This window comes from Typopeltis vanoorti, chromosome 6 (genome assembly GCF_054136105.1).
Source record: "Typopeltis vanoorti isolate ZY-2024b chromosome 6, IOZ_Tvanoo_1.0, whole genome shotgun sequence".
Taxonomy (NCBI): domain Eukaryota; kingdom Metazoa; phylum Arthropoda; class Arachnida; order Uropygi; family Thelyphonidae; genus Typopeltis; species Typopeltis vanoorti.
Window position 1 is genome coordinate 93933243 of NC_143554.1, and position 13208 is coordinate 93946450.

Below are 13208 nucleotides of genomic sequence, written 5' to 3' on the forward strand. Positions count from 1 at the left end.
TTTCTGTGTTAAGGCGAAGTTGTGGCCACGTGCGAGTGCGTTGAAAGCTTCAGAGTAAGGGAAAAAAGGTTAATTACTATGTTGAGTGGTATTTGAGGTTCAGAGGCAGAGGTTTTTTTTTTTTTTTTTTTTTAAGACTTTTTAGATGTTGGCACATTTCTTAATGTGCCGACGATGTGTGAAAGGATCATCCGAAGGTCGTTGTTCAGCACAGCAGTTCTTCCTCTAATGCACAAACAGCCTCATTGGCGTCGGCCAACAAGAGAACACGGGTGGCAGCAGTCTGTTCACATAGTAGAGCAAAGCTAGTGTGGCTATAAATGTGGAGAGCCTTCAGTGTAGGGAAACAATGTTTTAATTTCACACAGTTCGGGATCAACTTATTATCCCAGCAGCATTTTAAGAAGGTTTAACAGTTTAGTTGTCTTGAAATTTTCAGCTTTAATTCTACAAACAGATAGAAGGGACTGCCATGGATTCTCCACTCTCTCCACCCCTGGCAAACTTTTTTATGGAGACTTTTTGAAGAAAAAGCCTTAAACTCAGCCCTCACAAAAACCCACTGTTTGTCTATGCTATGTGGATGATGTGTTCACTATTTGGCCACATGGCTTAGATACACTCCACAACTTTTTAACACACTTAAACAATCAACACCCTAGAATCCAGGTTCACTTGGAAAAGGAAAACAACAACAGTCTCCCTTTCTTAGATACTCTGATTACATGCCAGCCTGATGGATCCCTGGCTTTCTCTGTTTACGTTAAACCAACCCATACAGGTGGATACATTCACCAACAATCACACCCCCCCCCTCAAAATAATATGGGATTATAAAAACCCTATATAACAGGGCAAAATTAATATGTTCAGATAACAATGCCTTACTATTGAACTTAACCATATCCTTAACATTTTCTTAGTCAATGGCTACAACCCCCCCCCCCCTTTCATAACAGAGATTACACTAAATCTATCACCAGTTATATCTGGGGCATATCTGAAAAGCTAACAAAAATCCTAAAAAATATAGGACCTGACTACCTATTACAAACCATATAAGAAATTAGCATCCCTTATCAACTTCCCCTAGACCTACCTGGAGTATACCAGGTCCCTTGCAGTTGTAAACTGTCCTACTCGGCCAAACAGACAAGACAGCTAATATCACAATATCCGAACACAAAGACTACAAATGGTTTCACTAATACAGCTCTCAGGACTTGCCAACCATGCACTAGATACCTACACCACAAAATATGCTGGAAGAAAGTCACTTTATTACACTGCAGCAAATATAAATATGAAAGATTTTTCCTGGAATCGGCCTCAGCTCTAAAAAAACTTTCCAAACCTCAACAAATTTGGGTGCATGAGACTTCCCCAAATTTAGGAAGTTTGTCCTAAGAACATCAGCCCAACAGCCAAGCCAACCCAATTAGCCCATTAGGGGACACCTTTAGGACTCTAGGACTAATGCCAGTTGCCTTCTTCAGCCTCATTAGCTCGTTATTATTGCCTACATGCCCATATCATAGTTTTATGTTCCCAGAAGATGGCAATGTAACATAGCTTGAAATATTGGAAGGTATTGATTAAAGTTTTTTAATTAATATTTTAGTATACATTGTCATTTTCTAAAAAATTTAAAGTCATGGTTAAGTTGAGGAATAAATTTTCCAATAAAATAATCCAAATATAGAACAATATACATTAATTTCTCACTACAGACATTACTATTATATTATAGCACACACTCATTCACTTTTTTAAAAAATGTCTAAAAAATACAGTTGTATTGCTGGTATTCTTACTACATAAAACAGCTAGAATTTGAAATAGTTTATTACTGAACTCATTTTGTGAAATTTATGTGTTTCACATCATTAGGAGATAATGATTATTTTAATTATTTGTGTATTCACTATTTATCCTGATAGTGTGAAACATGAATTTCATGAAATTAGTTGAATAATAAACTATTTCAAATTCCAGCTGTTTTATGTGGAAAGAATACTGACAGCACAACTCCATTATATCCACACTCAACAGAGCTTGCATAACAAAAATATCTAAAAGTCCTAGCCAAAGCTCTGTGGCAACAATTTTTTTAAAGGATATTCACAACCACAATGGTTTTTGCAGTAACAAACCTTGCCTTGGTCTCTACAAGTTTTCTGTAGTGAGAGTTCGATTATTTATGTTGCATTATGCAGCATTTTCAACAACTCTGTTTCCAACAATAAAACCTGCAAGTCAGCCATTGTGTCCAAGTGGGCAATGTCTCTTCATTATTCTCGTTTAGAGTTTAGATAATAGTCTATTATTATCTAAGCATTTTAAGCATTATAATGTTTATGAAGACACTAAGCACAGTCGATTTTATAAATCTTAATTATACTGACATCTTGATGTTCATACTGTTGCATAATCTTCTGGGTTACTTATATTGATGGATGCCTGTTAGCCATACAACAGTTTGTAATGGTAGAACAACATAAACAAATTACCTTTGTTTTACTGAGTATGTGTCATTCTCTGTGTTTGTGCATGTGCACACACCTCTATTGTGCCTTCTGTGTGGACAATGCTCTCTTAAACGTTTCATGTTTAAGATGTTTGGAGAAACATCTGTATTTTAAGAGAAATTCTTAAGGAAATTTTTATAATGTGAGAAACCTTTTGTAAGAGTTTTTCGCTGGAAGGTGAACTGACAGTAAAGAGATATAATAGGCGTCATATAGCTTTCATTGCTTCTGCCATTATTATTCCATCTAATACAGGAAAAATTATTGATCTAAAAATTGAGGCATATGTGAAAGAACTCATTATAACAGAAACGTGTTAATATAATTCTTTTTATTTGTAGACTTTTCAGCTATGTTCATAACCATTACCAATACAATTATAGGAAAAGCTCAGTCATTATAGACAAAGCCCTTTATCTGGTCTCTTTCGACTGAAGGTGAGTTAGCTGGTCTCATATGGTTTGGGGAGTTTTTCACCCAGGAGCATAGTTTTTTCATCCCCCAGAACAGGCAAACCAGCCTTGTGAACACACACATGGATCTACAGTCATAAAAAATACATACTTAGTCCCTCATTAGGAGGGCTCAACCCCTAAGGGACAAGGGGAGGAAAAGGGGAACCTCATATGAAATAATAAATAGGAAAACAATCACAAAAAAGAGAACATTAATTCAGTTGAAAATGCATGATATTATATGCACTTATCAGCTGCAGGAGAATAGTTCCGTTTGTATTAATAGATATCCAAAAATAAATTAGTTAATAAAAATTTTGACATGTAAAATTGAGCAAGTTAAAGCAATCATTTTGTTTAGCAAAAACAATTAGCTTAAACACTCTTAATTTTGGAAAGTTATACTGACTAATACTAACCATTCATGTGTTCCATAAAGTGTAATTCATTTTATATTTAAAAATATTTTATTAACTAATTTATTTTATTGTAATTTATTTTTGGATATCTATTAATGAAGAGGGAGCTATTCTCCTGCAATTAATAGTACACATCATGTGCTTTAGATTAAATTGTTCTCTTTTTTGTAATTGTTTTCCTATAATTGTATTGATAATGGCTATGAAAGATAGCTGAAAATTCTACAAGTAAAAAGAATTAAGTTAATGTTTTTTCTGTCATTAAATAGTTATAAAGGAAAATTATGTTCTTGCTTTGGGGAGGGACATAAAGTTGTTTATCATAAAGATGTGTTCAACCTTTATGCAAGATCATCATCAAAAATCTCCTGATATATGCCCCTAAGGAGGTGTTGAGGTTACTATGCCAGCACAGCTGAGATAAAGAGAACTTATTTATTGTTAGAGACATGTTACAATGTCTGCTGGTATGGTTCTTTGCAAGTCTTAGGTTTAATGATTTTCATTGTCTAGGTGAAAGATCTTTCTTATTAAAGGCATAAGTGCAGTGTAAAAACACTGTTTTGTTTGCAGACCACAGTGTACCTGCTTATCTCTTAACTCATATGATCAAGTGATGAACCAGCTGATCATAACTTCTGGTATGGGCTGAAACAACCCATAGTGGTAGTAATCTGATTCTTGTCTGTCCAAGACAAGAATCATATTACAGGTTGAATTCCCTAATTACGAGATTTAGGTAATTAATGCAGTCAGCTTGCCACCTTCTCTGCTGCAATCCACTAAAGGTGAGTATTTTATGTCTGTAAATATGTGTGTTCATGAAGCCTGTTTTGAGTTTCCAGGAGCAAAAAACACTCTATACCTATTTGAAACTGGATGATCCACCTTTAATTGAAAAACCTTGATAAATGTGTTTTGTATCACAGACAGGATTCAAACTCAGGTCTTTCCAAAGGGCTCCATCAAAATCAGCTGAGTTACAGAGTGTCCATAGTAATATTATAGAGAATTCTTATTGATAATTGTGTTTAGTTTAGTAAACTTTCCTTGACATGATAATGCAGCACATTAAATAAATAATAATAATGAAAAAACACTCATGAACTGCTGGCAGTAGTGCTGTAAAATTTAAGTTTCTATCTTTTATTTAATATTTACTTAGGTTTCTGTTACTGTGCCTTTGTAATATTTTGATACTGTTTTCTTCTCCTCTGTAAAAATATCTATTGTTTCCTTTTATCTGTCTAGCTATTTCTTTTGACTCGTCTCTATATTCTCATTTGTTAACTTTATTGTTCTTTAGCCTTATCCGTTACCTTTTTTATATAGTCAGTTAATCTTTAATTCCCTGTCCCTACTTTCAGTATATTAAACTTATACTTGAGATTTCTAGAAATTTATTTGATTATTCCAGACTGCGCCACTAAAAATCTCTAATTGGCATAAGAAAAATATATATACTTCCAGCACCTCTATACAGTTAATTACAGTCGTGGCTAACTCCTAACTTTATATCACACCAAGGTTTAATTTCTTTCCCGCTTACAGGATCGGATTTATTTGGGAACAGTGTAGCTGCTGAAAAGATCAGACGGCACTTCTTATAAATAAAACAAACATGTTTATTCACATTTAGACAATAATACAATGTATACACTTAAATGATGTTACTATCATTATCTCTCAAGGTTAAGCATCAAGATTAAAACATCACATAGAACAACTCTCAGACATGTTATAAGCATCAAATACGTAACTCATCAAACAATTTAATTCTGTATAGCAATTAACTAACATTTTCTCTCAAAACTAAGCATCAAAATTTAAACATCACATTGAACAACTCTCAGGCATGTTATAAGTATCAAATATGTAAATCAACAAACAATTAATTCTTTATATCAAATAACTATCAGTCCATTTACAATCTAGAAATTATCATGCTTTGACAAGTAAAAATCTCCAATTCTAACTTTCACAAAAAAGAATGTGACACTCACCTAGCAATCCTTTCACACCATTACAATTCTAAATTCTATAATTTTTTTTATCAGCGCTTTTAAACCATTTCAGTGTAATACAATGCAAGCTTAAACTTTCATTAACGTCTTTTCAATCTATTACATCTTTCAATCCTATGAATTCAGTCTATCCAAAACAGTCCTTCACATCATAAATTAAGAGAAAGTTTTCGGCAAAAAAGTTCAGCTCGCATTAATTCTTTCATAGGCACAATTGCACTTTAATCGTATCTTCTCTTCGGGCTTATTCTGGATCCCCCTCTATTGTTACGGCTTGCTCTATCGCTTTAGATGCATCATAGACACTGTGTTCTCCTCTGGAATTACTCACAGGGCTGGAGTGCAATCCTTCGGAATAGTAGGCACTCAGATGTAGGGTCATCTTGGTCCTGGGCCGCTCTACAAGTTTTCGCCTCCGATTACTCTCCATAACTTCATCTGGGATCGTACATAGTCCATGGATCGACTCCCCCTCTTTTCTCCTGGCGTCACATCTCTCCAAGTCGATGTGCCTTAGTCCATTCCTGACCTTTTTATTTCACCTCTCTGGACCCTGCGCGAAGTATCTTAGACCCCCAAATATTCCCAGCGCAAACTTTGAACTAAGGCCTGAGATTCCCCGTACCTATCACGTGCAAACTCCTTTCCTTCTAGAAAGTTCCGACTTCTATCTCCCTGAAGTGTAGTTTAATTCCTTTTTCAGCATAGCATAACAGCTTCTGATGTATACCCCCCCCCCCCCTCTGCTATCGACCTTGACGGCAGTGTCAGACTGCTTTGGTTACATTTGGTTTCCATTCTACCCTATACCAAGTGATACATCAAATATATTTCGGAACTCTAAGGTAATTTCCCCTAAACTTCTATTTTTAGATACCTTTACTTTATTTTTGCATGTGTAATTCCTCTGGGTCTATACAGATGGGCATTTTGTATTACTTATGTAGGTAATTCTAACGTACTTCTAATCTCTGAGGGATTCCCTTTTGAAAAACACACTCATATATCTTTTATCTATAGAATCATGTAAATTTTTCTGGGCTAATTTTATATGGGCTGATATTGTTTACATCTCTTATATACAATTTTGCAGTTCTTTGAATTTCAGATGTGACTCCTGTAAAATCGATGCACTTAAACCTTGTAAGAATTATGATGTTGCATCGAATTTTACAGTGCTGCTGTTGAGTATGTTTTCACTAATTTAAATATAACTGTTTGCTCTAATGAAGTTAAAGATTATTTAAGTAAAATATACAATTTATTTATTTTTATTTTATTTGTGTGTGTGTGTTCTGTATGCATGTTATCCAGTACTATTATTATTAAAAGAGACAAACCTCCAGGGAGTCAGACACTCATAAGGAAAGCCACATATCATTTACACTATCTGCACTCACAACCTGTAAAGCCAAACCATTGCAGTCATGCACTGCTGTAAAAGAGAGAAACCTTTCTTGCATCAATTTCTTGACTGCATTCATTCTCAGCTTCTATTGAGAATGATTTTCCAATGAAAAATTCCATCTACTGGTATCCTGTTTGATCCATTCAGAAGTTTGTAGGTCTCTATCGTATCATCCATCATTTTCCTATCTGCTAATGGCTGCAGTCCATAAATTCTCAATCTGTCCTCTTAAATTGCATTCCACAATCCTGATATTCATCCTAAGCATTCTTTCCACTGTATTTGCATCACCTTGGAGACCAGATTTGCACACACATTAGTTCAGATGATGTGGCATCAGAGCCTTGCGGTAAAATGATTGCTTGTCCTTACATATCATTGTCTGTTTTGGCATAACAATTAACCTCTAAGTTGAATTTCCAGTCCTTGCTATATGACCCCTAAACTTCAACCTCCTGTGTACTAACTATAAAATCACACGTATACCACAGTAATTAACTTTTCAATATCTAATATTTCATCTTTTGTATCATAAGACATCTTCAGTTCAGTTATCAAATAACAATAGGAATTAAATTCAGAAAACATTTGCATGCTTGCTTAAACTGGAATCCCTGTGCGTATACAGTAGTGTGTTTAAGAATTAAATCTGTTGGGCTAAAATTAAATTAAATTAAAATATGACAGATAAATTTATTTTATACAACTGACGATAACAATTTCCCAGACTTTTGAAATGGTGAGACAGTTATTCCGATTAAGATTAGATCTAGGACATAAGGCTTCAAAACTTTCTTTATATAAATGTTCATGTTTATATATGGATCAATATAGTAGTTTAGTGTTTTGCCATTGGATCCCGTGGTTAGCATTTGCAATTTCATGTTGTGCACAGCCAGATTTCTGAGGTTTGATAAGACGGATGTGGTATTTTATGTTCAGAGATGTGTTTATTTATAGATTTTCCTATTTGCCATTGGATCCCGTGGTTAGCATTTGCAATTTCATGTTGTGCACAGCCAGATTTGTGAGGTTTGATAAGACGGATGTGGTATTTTATGTTCAGAGATGCGTTTATTTATAGATCTTCCTATTTGTCCATAGTAAGATAATATTGGATGGAAATTTTCTGGTTAACAGTTCTATTGTCTTAAGTTAAGGGGGATAGTAAATCCCGTATTATTTTACAACCAGGTACAGCTGTATATTAAGATATACTATCCCCCTTAACTTAATTTATGTCGCCGGAAAAATAGCCTCTTGGCTCTTTTATCGTAGTTCTGTTGTCTCTTTGTGAGGGATATTAGTGAGGAGAGACACAATGTTGAAGCTTCCTAACATGTCTGTATCTGACAGTTTAGTATCTTTTATTCTTGTATTGAAATCTAATGGAATTTTTTATTGAAGAAGCTGAGTAGTTATAAGGGGATGGAGAAGGTTAGACAGAAATCTTAATATTTTATATGTGGGCTGCATATAGAATCCACAACTTGATATTGTGGAATTATTCAAATTTGCAGTCACATCGATTATTTCACATGGAAAGATAAAATATATAAACAAGAGGAAGGATCAGCAATGGGCTCGCCCTTATCACCTAACTTAGCCAAATTTTTTCTTGAGCACTTAGAAGAAAGAATTTTTGCTCTTGACCCAAAATCAACAATATGGCTATGATATGTTGATGACATCTTTGCTGTCTAGAGTCACATGGAACAAGAGCTCTACTCATATCTAAAAAAATATCAACAACCTACATCCTTGCATCAAGTTCATGCTAGAAAAATAATCATCACAAGGTATTTCCTTTCTCGATGTACACATCCAACATAAACAAGATGGTGTCATTTTCACTTCTCATCATCATCAAATTCCTGCCATGTACCCTCTAGGGGTGTACAGGATATGATAGTACTACATGAAAAATTTACATCATTACTAACTTCCTATCTACAATTTCCCTCCAAATTAGTCTGTTGCTTGTCAAGACTCCAATATTATCTGATCTTATATTTCTATCATCTAAGGCACTTTTTACCGTATCAATCCACCTATATCTTGGTCATCCTCTGGGTCGTTTTCCTGTCAACCTGGCAGAGAACACTTGTTTTGCTAATCTTTCTTTGCCCATTTTGTTTAAGTGACCATATCACCTGATATTAGCTCTGCTAACTAAAAAAATATTAATATTATTATTATTTTTTTTTTTAATTTTCACTTCTGTCTACTGAAAACCAACTTTTTCAGGTCGTTATATCCACAATATATCGGCTTACCATCCATCTCAAAAATATGGCATCCTAAAATCTTTAGTATACAGAGCACACAAGATGTGTTCCTCTGAAGAATCTTTAAAACAAGAATTGGAAATTATCAAAGAAAAAGCCTTACTAAATGGATATAATCCAATAACAACCCCAAAAATAATTAGCCACTCTCATACACATCAACCCAGACAAGAAGAAGCCCATTGGACTCCTATACCTTATATTAAAGACATCCCTGAATGTTTAGCAAAAATTATGAAAATATACAAACTGGTTGCTACCTCTAAACCAATCAACTGAATTCACAATTTTTTACTTTCTCCAAAAAACAAACTCACCTGGTGATAGTTTGTTTTTTGGAGAAGGCACATGCTACCTGGTGTATGTGAAGTGCCATGTTCTTGTAACCTTATCTTACTATGGACAAATAGGAAGATCTATACATAAATGCATCTCTGAACATCATCAGTCTTATCAAACCTTACAAATCTGGCCTTGCACAACTTGGAATTGAAAATGCTAACCACAGGATTCAGTGGCAAAACAATGAACTACTATATGAAGCCTTATGTCATAGACCCAATCTTAATCGGAACAACTGTCTCACCATTTCAAAAGTCTGGGAAATTGTTATCGTTAATTGTTTAAAATAAATTCATCTGTTATATTTTAATTTAATTACAGTCCAATAGGTTTAATCCTTAAACATACTACTGTATACCTAGAAGGATTCCCATTGTTGTTTGATAACTGTACTGAAGATGTCTTGTGATACATATGATGAAATATTTACATATTAAAAAAGTAATTACTGTGGCATACATGTGATTTTATAGTTATGAATAATCTACAGGTTTCATATAAGGAAGTCTTGTGTACTAAAACTTCAAGATCTCTAGCTTGAACTATTTCTTCTAGCATTATCCCACCAAGATGCCATTAGATACTTCATTACATCAAACATTAATGTTGAAGTTTTTGGAAAAGACACTGCAAATGATATCTAAAATTAATTATTTACAGCCAACGTTTCACTAGTTTAAGCTAGCATTATCAGAGGCAGTTTAACATAATAACATCAGTGAAGACAAAACTACAATTACCAGAGTAGTCTCATACATATAGGGTGACAGTGGCACTCTTCATGGTGATTACTGTTGTTGATGCTTATGGGTAGATAGGGCAGTGTGCCAAAATCTATTTAAAATCATACCATCTGATCTGTTATAGTTAGCAGAGTTCTGTAGAACTTGTCAACTTCCAGGAACGGTCTCTCCAATTTAAACCAGGATTTGTAAAGTAGCCTAGCTTTCTTCCATCTTATGAAGAATTCTTTCTCTAATGCATGTTAGGATAGTCTGCTTTGTTGGCTCTCCATTCCATATGTAACTTTTATGTTCTTTTTTTTTTTTCAGACCAAAGTAGTTTGTCCTGTCTATCCAAACAAAATATTGAGTTCATACTGGCAAGGGATGCTGTGAACAGCTGGGGAAGCGAGAGGGTCTAAGCAATCTTTAATCTGTCTTATGCTGGCAAAAATTTTGTTTATAGATTTGTATACAGTTCTGATTCTGTGTTGTTTCAGGAGGGAGCCAAGTTTATCTGTTGTATCTTGTATGTAGGGTAAAGATATAGCATATGTATAGTTTGGTTTTGAGTCATGGAGATTTGTTCTTTTTTAGGAGTTTGGTGAGAGTTTTGTTTTTGTTGTATCCATTTTGGTGGAATGACGTGAGTAGAGCCTGTTCCAAGTGCAGTGCTAGTTTTGAGGATGAAATTCGCTTTGCCCTGGAGTCTAAAGATTTGAAAATTCTTTAAATAATGGACAGGATGGTGGCATTGAAGTAGCATGTAGGTCTGCCTGTATGTATGGTAAACTGAGCATATGAGAGGCCCATATGCTAGCTTTGTAACTAAACTATCCAAGAAGGCAGGAGCTTCTTCCTTTTCTTCTTTCAGAATGAAACTAATACAAGGATGGATATTATTGAGGGAATATAAAAAGTTAAAGCCTGTGGGCCATGCGGCCAAATGGCAAAGACATCGTCTATATACCTCAAGTATACTTTGGGCTGGGATGGGGGGGGGTGAGTGAATTAAGTGCCAAAATTTCAAATGATTCCATGTCATAAATCAATATTTTAGCTGGAACAGCTAAAATATTCTGATTTATGATAGTGCTTTAAGAGATAGCAAATGCTAATGAGGAATAAATTTTGAACAGCAGAACTAATGTATTGTCTTCTGGAAGATATGTTAAAAGGGGTTACTAAGCAAAAGTTCTCTAACTGAAGGTTTTGTATAATGGTTTTAAAGTGTATATGGAGTTTATATAAGACAATGTCGTGCCGTGTATTTGTTGAGTTTAGATGCCAAGTGTCTTGCTAGTTTATCCATGGGACAATTTGTGAGATCCATGATGGTGCAAAACAGGGTTCCAGGTTTATGGACCTTAGGTAGCTCTGTTTATGTGGATAAAGAGTGCCACTTTCACCCTATATGCACATGACTACCCTTGCTCTCCCAGTCATTTTAGTTTGTGTCTTCATTGAGGATATAGTGTTAAATTGCCTCTGATAATGATAGCTTAAGCTAGTGAAATGTCAGCTGTAAATAGTTAATTTTAGATAGTAAATTATTCATTTGCATTCCAGTGTCTATGTAGTTTTCTTTTCCAGAAACTTTGACATGAATATTAGCAACAGCTACAGAAATTTAAATCATGAAAATCATTATATTAAAGTGTATAACTTTACATTTACTGACATTGAACTGACAGCCATTTTCACATGTTTACAGTTCAAGTCTATTCAAATCATTCTTCAAATACTACATGTCAGTTATGTTCCTGATTACTCTGCCTATCCTTGCATCATGAGTAAAAAGCCACACGTCTCATCACAAACCCATCCCAACGTCATTAATGTAAATATTGAATAATGATGGACCAAAGACTGATTCCTAGGTTATACCATTGGTCACCTTAAAACCTGCAGGCACATCCCCAAACATTTTTTTTTATATATATCTATCAGTCAGCCATCCTGTTATCCAGAATAATAGTTTATAATCCAATCCTATATCCTCCAGCTTTTGAAACAGCTTTCGATGCAGTATCCTATCAGAAATCTCATAAAGTCCAAAAGTATTATGATGTATCTATTCTCCTTTTGTCTAATTCAACATGAAATTCCTTTATTCAACACTTTATGCAAAATATAGATTTACTGTCAACCCATCTGAGTGCAAGCTACCAACTTTTCCAAAATCTTCACCACTGCTCCAGAGATAGTGATGGGCTTGATAGTTATACACATTAGTCTTTGCACCAAACTTGTGCAACAGAATTCTAATATATTTTTTCCAAATTTGTGGTATCTTCCCTATATTGGAGACACAAATTATACAGCCTGGTCAAAGGCACAACCAGCCAAATTCTCTTAGTATCCATCCTGATATCCCAACACTCCCTACTGCTGAATTCTTATTCAGTTTATGCAACAGCTGTAGTACCTCCTCATACACTCAAGTTTCTTCATACATTGTACAGGCAGCATTGAGCTCCATGTTGCCTGCACTAGGTTGATAGCAGAACGAGCACTCATTAGTTGAACATTTCTGAATCTGTCACCTGCATTCACGTTCATTCTTTCTTTTACTTGCAGCATAATGATAGAATTCTTTTGGGTTGCCTTTTCGCTTGCAGAGCTAGTTTCTTTTCATACTCACACTTATTTTTCCATACAACACTTGTAATTTTTCTGGAATGTCCCTTATAATTTTCCTAACTGACATATTTATGCGCATGGTATTCCTTCCACATAATCAATTTGTTTAAGAATCTCTTGCTTAATAGTATTGCACATCTATTTTGCTTCTTTCTTTTTTTTTATTCTTCAAACTCTAGGAACACATTACAATATTACATCATTAACATATTTTTATGGGTGTGCCATGCACTGCCGATATCCTTCCCATATAGCAACCTATGGAATCTAGTATTCTCCTATGCTTTGTAGTTCAGATGCTAGTATTCTAGTTTTAATGTCAAGTTTAATGTCAACTTCCAAGTTCTGTAGGTTTTCAACCTTTCATTGGGGGGGGGGG